The sequence below is a fragment of the Sarcophilus harrisii genome, chromosome 4 (assembly GCF_902635505.1).
Source record: "Sarcophilus harrisii chromosome 4, mSarHar1.11, whole genome shotgun sequence".
Classification (NCBI taxonomy): Eukaryota; Metazoa; Chordata; class Mammalia; order Dasyuromorphia; family Dasyuridae; genus Sarcophilus; species Sarcophilus harrisii.
The window spans coordinates 169854557-169868515 of record NC_045429.1 but is presented as its reverse complement, the minus strand read 5'-3'; the positions used below and the strand labels follow the sequence as shown (position 1 = coordinate 169868515).

The 13959-nt window shown below is 34.7% G+C and overlaps 1 protein-coding gene across 2 annotated transcripts in view; it reads right to left on the bottom strand.

Moving 5' to 3' along the window:
- KIAA0408 (KIAA0408 ortholog) overlaps window positions 1-6311 on the bottom strand; it is a 31425-nt gene extending 25114 nt beyond the window's left edge. For both annotated transcript variants that reach the window (XM_031964300.1, XM_003769425.4), the window contains exon 1: window positions 5430-6311. The gene's annotated coding sequence lies outside the window, so the exon portion shown is untranslated. The remainder of the gene's footprint in view (window positions 1-5429) is intronic.
- Between the last annotated feature and the right edge of the window lie 7648 nt (window positions 6312-13959).

Here is a 13959-nt window from a genome sequence, read left to right as displayed (position 1 = left end):
AACAACTTCAAATTGTGTCCAAAAGACCACAAAACCGTGCATGCTCTTTGATCCAATCATACTTCTAGTATGTCTCTATCCCAAAGAAAATTTTTTTTAAAAAAGGACTTATATGCACAAAAATATTTATAGGACCTCTTTTTGTGTTAACAAAAAATTGGAAAATGAGGGGGCATATCAACTAGGGAATAGCTATAAATAAGTTGTGGTAGGTATATGACTAAAATGGAATATTCTTGTGCTATAAGTTGTAACAAACATTGCTTTCAGAAAAAATCTGGAAGGATTTACATGAACTGATGCAAAGTGAAGTGAGCAGAACAAGGAGAACATTATATGCAGTAACAGCAATATTGCATGATGATCAGCTATAGATGACTCAGTTATTCTCAGCAATACAAAAATCCAAGACAATTCCCAAAAATTTATGTTGAAAAATGTAATCCCTCCAGAGAAGAAACTGATGAAGTCTGAACACAGGCTGAAGCAAACTGTTTTTTACATTTTTATTTTTGAGGAGGAGAGGGTGTTTTTGTATTTTCTTTTACAACATGGCTAATATGTAAATATGTTGTGCATGACTTCACATGTATAACATAGCAAATTGCTTGCCTTCTCAATGAGCAGAGGGTAAGTTGGGAGAGAATTTGGAATTCAAATTTTTAAAAAATGAATGTTTAAAATAGTTTTTACATGTAGTTGTGGAAAAATAAGATATTTTAAAGACAATGAAAAAGGGCAATGAGAATATACTTGGAGGAGTTTAACAAGCTACAGTATCCAGCAAGCAAGGAATTATAAAGGAGAAGCAATGTAAATGATGTTTTTAGAGAAATACATGGTTGAAAAAGCGGATGTGATGATCATATGACAAGAGCAAAGGTTAACAATTGGGGTACTTTGGTATCCCCACAATTTAATAGAACTCAAGGAAGGATACTGACATCTTGGGTGAAATTCTTGTGGCAAAGTTATAGAGACTACAGATTTTCACAGGATGGGAGGCATTAATATATTTCAATCTCAACCGCTGAAGATAATACTTATATTGACAACTTTTGAGTGCAGATGCAATATCTTTCTATTAAAATGTAAGTTTTTTTTTTTTAAAATGGGGGAATGGTTGCTTTTTAAGTTGCACTCTTCAGTGTAGCATAGTGACATAGTAAGCAGTCAATAAATGTATATTGAATTGAATTTTTTAAATTTTATTTTTCCCTATTCTGCTCATCTAATTTGCCTTAGGGATAACAAGTTATCTTTAGGCATGGGCAATATAGGCAGGTGTTGGTTTTTATAAACTGGCTTAAAAGTTGGTTATAGTTAACTGGGAAGAAAATGACATGCTGAATAGAAAATCTTAGTTTATTAGAATTCCTTTGTGTTGTGATAATTTTGTATCATTTATATTAGGAAAGAAAAAAGTGAGACTGACATCTATAAGGGCATATTTAATCAAAGGTACTTTAAAAAGATACCATATCAGTTTCAAATCCTAAGAAAAGAAATAAAGAGCTGCCTGGTTTTACCAGGCAAATCAATAACAATAGCGAATTATGGGAATCATTTATTCACCACTAACTTTGAAGAATTTTCCCCTCCCCTCCAAAGAGTAGAGCCTTTCTTGGCTTCTCTGATACTCACATTTTGAATGTTTTAACTTCAAATGTTTCATCTTTTCTGTTCTTAGTTATTTCTGATCCTATTCTAAACTAGAGTATAAATTCAGGCAAAGTCTTTCTGTTTTCACTCCCCTAAAGAATATCTATAGGAAAAATAAACTAGGATTTCCTCAAGAAACACAGTTTTCCCCTTAGCCAAGTGATTTTCCTAAAGGAAAATCTAATTCTGTACTTATTCAAGAAAATTCCAACGCCTCACTTAATAAGGAAGAAAGCCAGTGGACAGAATTTGAACTTCACTAGGACCAAAGCTCTTGCTTAGTGCCAGGAATGTGATGCTTGGAGATCAAAAACAAGCCTCTGGCTATAGTAGTTCTGTGGTTCTCTTTATGTTGGAATTTGTGCAGACATTTAAAGCCCCTTATCTTTGCTTTGGATCCATTTTAAATCATTAAATGAAGGAAGATGAGGAAGGAGAAATGGATGTTGATGATTATGAAGGGCTCATGATGAAGAGAGCTACTGAGTATAAGGAAGATTTGAAATTCAAAAGATTGAAGATAGATGATAGAGTGTCATCAAGAGCTCCAATTAACTGCGTTGGGAATATGGGACCTAGAGTTGAGTGGTGAAGGAATAAGCACAGTGATCTTTTGTCTAGCTTTTTCCAGGTTTCTTCCTCTGGTTACCATTTTCTTCTTTTTAGCCTTCTTATTACCCCTTCCCAGACACCCTTATATTCACTTTATATCCCCAAACTCCTGATTGTCTCTCATCTTGTCCTCATCTCAAATTTTCTAGCTATCCTTTTTCTCCAAGTGACTCATCAGATCTATTTCCACCCATATCCAGGTTCCTAAATCCTTCCTTATCTTCCTTCAAATTTTCTTCCCTATTCTTCTTTCAGATCTCCTACATGTTTATAACCCTGTGTGGTAGGTGAAAGTTGATTCCCTTCTTGACATAATTTAATAAAGAAATCATTATATACTTCTAAAAGGCAATAACATGATATAATAATTTGCTTCTCTGAAATACAGATTTCAATTTTGCCCTTAATTGCATGTTTCCAAAGAAGACCAATTGTGGCTAAGCTCTTCCATCCTTAATTATTCTTTCTCATCAGCCTTAAGTGTCCCAGTGGTAGAGAATATAGAATAAATATGTAGAGGTAAGCTCCCTCTTAATTTAAATGAACATAGGTAATACTGATACAATACTAGCCTCTAATAACCACTGCTTAATTATAAAACAAATTATTATCAAACTAAGAACACTCTTACATGAAAAGAGATCTGCAATAAAACAGTGAAATATATGTCACAGAAAGAAGGATATTAAAAAAAATGTGGCTCCACTGCAATCACCATTTACTAATATTGAAACAACTATAAAAGTCCATTCTGTTCCCGGCTCCTACAGGCTTCTCTGTTGCCTCCTCTCCTACAGTCTTTGGTATCTGTGTGGGAGAAAGGGAAGATTTCTAAGGTCTAGAGTCTCTGTTGTTCCAACTGTCCCATTTCATTCCATTCAGATCTGGAGATTTTTAAGGTCTACAATCTCTGTTGTTCAATCAAAATGGCCTGGTGAAAATAATAGGAAAGTAACAGAACTTAGTAATTCTATCACTGCTAATTTTCTTTTATGGCTCCAATAACTGAAAGAGAGATGGTGCTTGAGGACAATTAAGCAAGAAATATGATAAAAAGAAAGACAGCATGACAACAGAAAGATCTGGAGCCAGAGATTCTGGGTTCAAATCTCAATTTTGTCAACCACCTGGCTGATTGTGGGCAACTAATAACATTGCTGATTTCAATTTCTTCATTTGTAAAGATGAGGTGGTTGGAATAGATGGGTTTTTACGCCCCTTTCACCTCTACAATCTCTGTTTTAGTATGTCAAGTAATTTTTCAGTCATGTCCAGTTCTTTGTGGCTCCATTTTAGTGTTTCCCTGGCAAAAATACTAGAGTGGTTTGCCATTTTCTTCTCCAGTTTATATTTTACAGATAAAGAAACTAAGGCAAACAGAGTTAAGTGACTTATTTAAGGTCACACAGTGGGTGTTTGGGCCTGAATTTGAACTTATGAAGATGAGTCTTCCTGATTCCCAGGTATACACTCTAACCACTGTACCACCAAACTGTACTTGATTCTATAAGTGCCTACTATGTATAAGATACTGAGCTAGGTGTTGGGGATAGAAAGATAGAATATGGCTATAATGGAAAGGAGAGGGCCTAGGTTCAAATTTCACTTTTGATGCTTATACTAAGTTTCTTCATATAAAAAAATTATGGGTTTGGATCTGGAAACCTATGTTTTGTGTGTCCTTGGGTAAATAACTTAATCTCCATGAGCCTCAGATCCTTACCTGTTAAATGAGGGAGCTGGACTAGATATGCTCTGAAATCTGATTCAGCCCTACATGATAAGACAGAATCCTCAATCTCAGGAAGGTATTTCTGGTAACTTTCCAGACCAGGATGGCATGATGCTATGAGAGTTATCACAGGAAATTACTTTCATTACTATAATTAGTCAAAACAGTACTTTCCAATCAAAGGGATGCTCCATTATTTTTTTTTTGCCATCTCTTTAAAATACTACTGCCTTTTTAAAATTTAACCTGTCATATCTCTTAATCTATTTTGGTCCTTTGGTTTTTGTTATTTAGTTGTTTCAGTTCTATCTGATTCTTTGTGACCCCATTTGGGGTTTTCTTGGCAAAGATACTGAATGATTTGCTATTTCCTTCTCCAGCTCATTTTACAGGTGAGAAAACTGAGGTAAATAAGGTTAAATGACTTGTCTAGGATCACACTGCTAGTAAGTGTCTGAGGCTAGCTTTGAATTCTGGTCTTCTTGACTATAGATCTGGTGATTTATCCACTGTGCTACCTATCTACCTACCCTATGATTTAGTTAGGATAGCTTTACTGAATTTGTTATACTTAAGTCTATTAAGCATTATCAAGAGTTAGAACACAGACTTCAACAGTAGCTTCCTTTTCTCAAAAGGCCTCTTTCTAGCTCTCCTACAGTGAAGAGTCTATTTTATCTATGCACATAAGCATCTTTTCATCAATTTAAAGACTTTGGAAAGTTTTGTGTGGAGTCACAGAGTTAATATTAGAGATGAGACTAAACATAGGTTTCTCTAACTGAGAAACAATTTTTTCTAGATGTGACATTATTCTGCCTGTCTTTCAAGAAGTAATTATAATCATAAAATAATTGGTTTTAAAATAAACCTTTGACATAAAGATGCAAGTATCTAAAGTTAACTTGCTTTTATGTCAGAGGAGATAATGATCCCCATCCCCCTTTTAAGACATTAACCTATTAAGGAGATGAAATTCTCTCTAAATTTGATAAGTATACCTAATGTTCAATAAGAAAATGGTAAGCTTGGATGACAGTGAGTTTATTTAACTTTAAAATCTTGAGGCTGAGCATTTTGATAACTGTACATTTAGAAAAGTTAAACCTCCCCAAAGTTCCTTTCTGAAAACTCTAGTCAAACAAAAGAACAAGCCAGACTATTTGATGACATTGTCAGCATTTTCTCATTGGAAAAAAAAATCAAAGTCTAAAAACACTGTCTAAGAAGCTGAACTTTTTTTTTCTCCTGAAACTTAGAACAATCCATTACAACATACCTCATTGTTTTCAAGCACAGACATGGGCAGACAGATGTTTAAATAATCCTGGGCTCCAATAGTTTCAAGCCATTCCCTCTCTACTTTTTTTTTTCTTTTTAACAATTCGATGTTCACTTTTAGGCTGCCAGAAATAAAACATACCTTTTTTTTGCAAGGAGAAAAATCCTTTGAAAGTTCAGTCAGTCCACTGATAAATCTAGTAGTAAAAACAATGTATAGCTATGAGAATAGAAAAAAAATCCAGCTCTGTGAATTTCACTCTTTTAGGAGACACCAAAGCAGACGAGACAATTCAGCACAGCAACACTAATAAGCCTCTTTGAAATCTTCACTACTTTTTACAAAGTTAAAAAAAAAAAAAAGCCCAACAGTTCAGCTCAGAGTCAGACCAGCAGCTGGGACTGGTGTGACGTCAGCTGTGGGGAGGATGGCCTTAGAGCCACCTCTTCCAACCCTAGCTCTGTAACTTTAGATCTGTTCATATTTTGTGTAAACAAGTTTAGGTCCAGGACATTTTTAGCTTTATAGCGTAGCCCAGTATTTTCAAGCTTGCCAAAAGAGCTGATGTTAATATCAAACGGATGACAATGGCCCATTTTAGATCTCATTTGTTAAGGAAACTTAACTCTTGTTTTCAAGATCTTATTTTTTAAAAGTACCCTACTTGCAATCTCAATGTATGTATTTCACTGTCACCTGAAGTTGTGTGGCTAGGTGCTCCTAGCCTAGGTAAATACTTATCAAATAAGATAGGCACTCACTACTTACATGGTAAATTTCAAAGTGGGTATGTGTGGGGGGAAGAAAGGAAATACTGTTCTTTCCAACTCTAAATTGCTCAAACTTTATGATTAAAAACCGATCAAGTCCTAATTTATTTTATGTTAAATGCCACTTGGAAAATGTGTTTTTGCTCAGATGTATGACATATGAAAAACCATTATAGACCTTAATTCTCTTAGTATTTCCCAATAGCCATTCTTCCAGCTAGTAAATCTTTAATTTTTTTAAAATGCTAGTATTATATACTACTTTAAGGTTTACAAATTACTTTACCTATATAATTTCATTTTTACCATAATCCTGTGAGGTAACAATTTTTTCATGTCAGGAGATACTGTTACATGTACTAGGTCATACAGTTCTAAAGTGGAATTTAAAATTAGGTCTTCCTAACTCCAATCTTACACACTTTCTATAACACTAAGCTGCCTCTCAAAAGAAAAACAGCTCTTTCTGCCCATGCCTACAACTGAACATACATACTAAATAGGAAGGAGTAATGCAGCAGAAAGGTACCTACATGGTGCAGTGGGTGGAATCATGGGCCTGGAGTCAGGAGGATTAATTTTCCTGAGTTTAAATCTAGTCTCAGATGCTTATTAGCTGTGTGACTCTGGGTGCAAGTCATTTATCCCTGTTTACTTCAATTTCCTCATTTGTAAAATGAACTGGAGAAGGAAATAGCAAATCACTCCAGTATCTTTGCTGAGAAAATCTTAAATGGGATCATAAAGAGTCAGACAAGACTGAACAAGAAACGCATTTCTCACTGTCCTAATAAGTATACCCTGTGAAATGCTTGCTCCATTTGAATAAACTCTCAGTAGATTTCCAGCCCTAACAGTCAATGAAATAAGTTTGATAAATCTTGTCAGCTGAAACCGGGAGTTAAGCAAAAGAAAACCAATGTGGAAAGCATACAAGTGATTACAAATATGTTCAGGAGCCAGAAGTGGGCAATAATGATGCACTCATAGAATGTTAGACTTGGATTCAGGAGGACCTAGTTTTGAATTCCTTTTCAGATACTCTGTAGCTGTGACCCTGGGCAAGTCAGTTTCATCATCTGTAAAACATACATAATAATAAATCCAACATGTAATCTATGTGAGGATCAGATGAACCAGGTTATATGTAAGGTAGTATGTGAATATAGTTGTTATTGATTTATTATTATTTTTACTATTAGGTGCTCTTCACACTCCTGAGATTTTTTTGGCACATTTTTGCTCTTTGGTCAACATATTATTTTATTAAAAGTGTTAATAAATTTTCTTTGAGAAGTGAAAACTGTGAATACTTTGCATATTGTAGATATTTAATTGGTCTATGTTTGAAAGTGTCACTAGAATTCTCATCTTTTCATAATAAATATGTAATGCCTTTTGTTAAGTAAACATACCAAAGCAGTTAACAAAGAGAATACTGGTAAAGTATTAATACTGTTGCTGTTATTGTTACTTCTCCTTTTCTCTCCTGCTCTTTCTTCTTTTCCTCTTCCTCCTACTACAGTTTAAGTTCTGCCTCTTACATATCTTGACTGTTTGACTTGTGCAGGATAGGACACCTTCGCACTGTTCTACACAACCCTCAAAGACAATAAGTTGCTGAAAAATGGCATGGATTAATAAGGGATATGACAGGTTCAGTCCTATATAGTTATAACAATAACAATAATAATAATAATGTATTGTGGTGGATTTAAATTTAAAAAGACTTTAGATTTAAATCCTGGTTCTGTTATTTATTATCAGTGCAAATTTAAGAAACCACTTTTACTTTTCTGGGTCTTAATTGCCTCTATAAAATGAGAGGGTTGGACTAGATGGATGTTTCAGAGTTTGAGTAGATCTGTTCATATTCGTATAGAATGGGCCAAAGAAAATGTCTTTTTTAATTGGTTACCCATAAATGAATAAGAAAAGTATGTTGCTATTTAAAGAGTAGGCTGTAAAATATTAAGTATGATCCTATTTAGTTTTTGATATATTTCTTGAAATAGAAATGTAACTAGTCCTATAAAGGATTCATCTCGAGTAATCTCCTTAGTTTTATTTGTTCATAGATGATAACTACTTCCAAGAGAAAAAGTAACTATATTAGAAATCAAGTAATATGTTATGGTGGGAAAGACTTGCGTTATATAGACAGAAGATTTTGGGATTATGTAATCACTAGTGAGCATGCCTACTGTTCAATGCTCTGCCCTTAACCCTCTCTTCTCTACTACCCTAAGTTATTCAGTGATTCACTTACATAGATAGCTCCTCTAAAATCTCTGTCACTCAGGAAAAGATAATGATAAATGTTGGAGGGGATGTGGGAAATTGGAATATTAATAATACATTGTTGGTGGACTTTGGAACTGATTCAACCATTCTGGAGAACAATTTGGAACTATGCCCAAAGGCTATCAAATGGTGCATTCCTTTTCATCTAATAGTGTCATTATTGAGTCTGTATCCCAAGGAAATCATAAAGGAGGGAAAAGAACCCATATGTGTTTATAGGTTATAGAAGCTTATAGCTGTCCTTTTTGTAGTGACAAGAAACTTGAAATTGAGTGGATGCCCATCAGTTGGAGAATGGCTGAATAAGTTATGATATATGAGTGTTATGGAATATTATTGTTCTATTAGAAATTATCAGCAAGAGGATTTCAGAGAGGCCTGGAGATATTTTCATGAACTGATGCTAAGTAAAATGAATAGAAACAAGAGATCATTGTACACAGGAACATCAAGATTATGCAATGATCTGCATGCGATGCATGCAATGCAATTCTGATGGACATGGCTCTTTTCAACAATGGGATGATTGAGGCCAGTCCAATAGACTTGTGATGGAGAGAGCCATCTGCATCCAGAAAGAGGGGACTGAATATGGATCACAGCATAGTCTTTTTCTGTTGTTGTTTGCTTGCTTTTTGTTTTCTTTCTCATTTTTTTTGATCTCCTTTTTCTCGTGTAGCATGAAAATTGTTCAAATATGCATAGAAAAAATGCATTTGTTTAACATATCGTGGATTACTTGCTGTCTAAAGGAGGGGGTACAGAGAAAGAACTCTGGGAGATGACTAAAAACCATAACATTGAATTCCCAATCCCTATATTTATGCCCACTTGCATTTTTGATTTCCTTCACAAGCTAATTGTACAATATTTCAGAGTCTGATTATTTTTATACAGCAAAATAATGTTTTGGTCATGTATACTTATTGTGTATCTAATTTATATTTTAATGTATTTAACATCTATTGGTCATCCTGCCATCTAGGGGAAGGGGTGGAGGGTAAGAGGTGAAAAATTGGAGCAAGAGGTTTGGCAATTGTTAACGCTGTAAAGTTACCCATGCATATAACCTGTAAATAAAAGGCTGTTAAATAAAAAATAATAAAAATTAAAAAAATAAATTAAAAAAAAATAAAGGAGGGGGTAGAAGGGAAAAAATTTGAAACACAAGATTTTGGGAGGATGAATGATGAAAACTATGCATGTATTTTGAAAATAAAAAACTAACTAAATAAATGAAATCTCTGTCACTAGTTCTACTTTTTGTTAAACTCCATTTCCAATTGTCTATTGCACATCTTCATATAATCCTAAAACATGTCCCAAATTGAACTCACCATTTGTGGATAACACTTTCCCTTTAATGTCTCTATTTTAATGATGATAACATACTTCTACTCACCACCCAGATCTAAGACCTAAGGGTCCACTTTGACTAAGCCACATCCACATCCAATCCATTGTCAAGCTCTATGATTTTTACTTTTAAAATATCTCCTTTTGATCCTTCTCAATACCTTTTTGAATATCTACCATGAGTCTGCTGTTTTTTGTTTTTTTGTTTTTTTTACCTCCAATCTTTTTTTTTTCCCCAAGTCATCCTTCATACTGCTACCTGGTAGTCTTCTTATTTCATTGACTTGATCACTCCATTACCCAGCTTTAAAAAGCCATCACTTGTTTTTTATTGGTTACTGAATAAAATATAAATTCAAATTGGCATTCAAATCCACAATCTGGCTCTTCTAGCTATTTTATGGTTCTCTCTTTCATATAGTCTGCACTCCAGCTAATATATATTCCTTGTTAATCTTTTCTTGAACTTTCATAAATTTTCCCACTGGACAGGACTCTTCTCCCAAGATTTACACTGATTGAAATCCTTATTGTTTTTTGAGATCCAGCTTAGGTATCAAGTTCTTTGTGAATGTTTCTCAAATTTCCCTAGTTAAAAGAAAAATCCCGCTCCAAATCTCCAGTGGTACTGTGCTTGATATCAACTAAGAACAGAATTATTTTCTAAATAGTATTATGGTATTTTTTCTTTACCCGATTAAAAATAGTGAGCATTTACATACTTATTAAGGTTGGCAAGGCACTTTACATGTTATCTTATTTAATAAAAGATCTCATTTGATAATATTTGATAACTAATATCCTGTACTAGACAGTTTGATTTTGACAGCAGGGATTATCCCATCTTTATCTTTGTATCTTTAGTACCTAGCAGAGAGTCTCATATAATTTGTTAGTCAATAAATATTTATTAAGCACCTGCTGTGTTCCAAATACTGCATTAAGCTTTGGGGATTCTAAACAATGCAAAAACTAGAACAAAACAAAAATCAGTCCTGGATCTCAAGTTGCTCACAGCTTAATGGGGAAGACAGCATACAAATGTTGTCTAGTGGGCTAGATTTGTTAAAACTAATTAAATTGAAGGCAATTTAAACCAAGATAACTGATAAGGGATTATATTCACTCACTACAGTCACTCATGGTCTTTGGGGGTTGTAGTATTGAAGAGGGGACTCAGAAACTCTGAAAATCCTTAAAGGAGAAAATCTCTTTCAACTCTGCCTCAGTGAGGGACTCTGCCTCAAGGGATAAACAGTTTCACCCTGGTTATCTGGGTGGGCTGGCTCTGTCCTGAAACTCATTAAATTCAATTCAAATTCCAGCTGGAAGCTGAAACCCAGCTAGGAGTCAACTTGGGACTCCACCCAGGAGCCCCCATCAGCTTGTAGCCAAAGCTCCCTATTATAAAAGAGCCAAACTAAAAACCCTCTCTTTGCAGAGGTTCCAAACATGCCAGCCATACCATGCTTGGCACCCCAAGGAGCTTCTGCCCACTGGAATACTCTTTTCTAGTGCCCTCTTCTCTTTACCCTCATCTATTTCCTTAACCAGACTTTAACCTTGCTTCCAATCCCCACAATAAACTTCTTTTATCAATCTAGGTTTTCGGGTCTGTAAATTCCTTTACAAGGAGCCTCTGTGCCACCAGAAGGGAGTTCCCCAAAACTCCCTACCCTTGTACCAAATCCTGAGGGGTTTCAGGGGAGCCAACCCCCTCCATTTGATTCCCTGAACCCCTAACCTGCCACTAGACCTTATTTAATTCCCTGACCACCAGAAACCCTAGTTTTCTTTGGGTTCCCCAAATCTAAACCTCCTCAGTATTATTTATATATCAAACTTAACAAGGGTTGTTTTCTAAATCCTTAGATTCAGAAAATGATTTGGACTTGTGTTGATTTATAACAGTAAACCTCAAGGAGGAATTCTTTCTCTTTTCATTTTAAAACAAGTTTCAATGAATAAGTAACATAGGTGCTTAGTATCAAGGCATAAATTCAGAAATTGTGTACTGATAGCGTCACTGGCTCTGCGAGGCCCTGGGCAGATCTTCTACTAGGGTTTCTTAAAATGTTTGTATTAGTAACCACTTTTTACCTGAGGAATTTACCTATATACCAGACCTCAGGTATATAGGTATATAAAATGGGTATACAAACCAACATTTATGATAATAAATCATAGTATTATGATGCTCACCTTCAGTTATGTGACCTCCTGTGGGGCCATAAACCACAGTCTAAGAAACTGGGCATCTAGTCCATCTCTAAGATGTCATACAAGGAAGCCATTTATAAACCATTCCAGACAGATAACAATTAGTTCTTTTTAAAAAAAGAAGAAGAGATTCTACAATGTCCATTGGCTGCTGCTTCCAATGTTTAATAACACTTGCTACTGGAAATTCCCTTATTATAGGTAAATTAGGATCCTTTTTCTGCCATTTACACAAGAGGAGAAACAAAGGAATCAGTTAAAGTAACAAGACAAATAGTTTCCCAGTGTATTTTTAAACCCTTTCAGGAAAAAACAATTACATCTTAAGAAGAGTGCTTAGAGTTCTTACAGAAATATAAATAAAATGGAAGATGTTCTCATGAAGCAGGGATAACATAACACTCTACAATGATACTTTGACCTTTTCCATTGCTGTTTAATATTTTAAAGAAAGTGTCAGAAAGGCTTAAATTATGATGGAAAAATACTACATTTATGTAAGGATAAAAGAGCATTTTTGGAACTCTTAATCAAGTCACTAAATTAATTGGAATTTTTTTTTCTAAGTCTTGGGGAGGATTATGATTTTTATTAATCATGATACACATTTTTTTGTGGGGGAACCAGACCTGATTCTATTGTTATAAGGAACTCCAAGGTGAGGAAACCACTTCTACTGATTAAGATTGGGCACTTATTCACTAACTGTAGTCATACAATTGCCTGGGGCTCTTACAGATCAAATGACTTGCACAAGGGCCACACAATCAGTATGTCAGAAATAGGGCTTAAACCCAAATCTTTCTCACTCTCAGACAAGCTCTCTCCATTACACCATACTACCCATAATTTTCTGCTTTTATATTCAGTCTAAAACCCAAAGATGTTGTCATGATATATATTAAACCAAAAACCCAAAGTAAAAGAATTTTTGAAGAGTAGGAGGACAATGAGGGACAGCACCAAAAATCTATAGGATTACAGAATTTTCCAACTGGAATGGGCCTTAAAGTCTCTAACACCTCTCCCAATCAACCTTATATTTTGTTTTATGTGAGGAAGCTGGAGATCAGAAAGCTTTACATTTACTTACTCAAAGTTATATACATTTAATTAGCAACAGATCTCATATTAGAACCCAGGGTTTATGACTGCCAGCCTGATGTCACATATCAGATTTTAATTTAAAAGAAGACATTTAAGTCCTAAGAGATGTGTTTCATAGGCATCTCTTTCATAAAGAGGATGGCTGAGCTTTGTAGTTTGAATGCACTAAAGATTAGGTAGGTATGGTGGAGTGAAAAGGTCACTGGATAGAAAGTCAGGAGACCCAGATTTTCATCCCAGTTCTTCCATTAATTAGTCATATAAGGTGATAAAGGGTTGTATTAGATAAACTCTCAAGATATCTTCCAATTCCTAAATTGTCTAGCTCTCTTATCAATAAGATAAGATGTCTACATCTTTGTTCAAGGTCATCTAAGAACCAACCTAGCTGTCTGTTACTGGGAGCAGCTATTACTTGATATATTTCTAGGCTGGTACAATATGCCAGGAATATATTGACACAGTCTTTGAGAGTTCATGAGTCATCTCCATGCACCAGTGAAAAATTAAAATAGAATATTAGTGAAGAAATGATTACTTTAAATTTAGGTATTACATTCTAGTTATAAAGAGCTTCATATCATTATTTTATTTACCTATTTAAATAAGGTATGGAACATAGGCTTTACTTCAATTGATTCCAGGTTGTGAATTCATTGGTGGAGGCACTTATTCATCCTCAAATAGTATGTTAGCCTACTGTGAATATTGAAAGGAATCCTTAGAAAAATATTTATCTTATTATTAGGATAGTATGAGCTATAGAAATGCAGGATCACAAGGCAGAAATGGAAAGATCAAAAGTTGTGACTGAAAAGTATGAAGGGTTGATGGCACCAACCTTCCTAGTAGTATTATAGACTGAGTGAAATTAATAATTGTTACCCTAGACCCTGGAGGAGATACAAAAACAT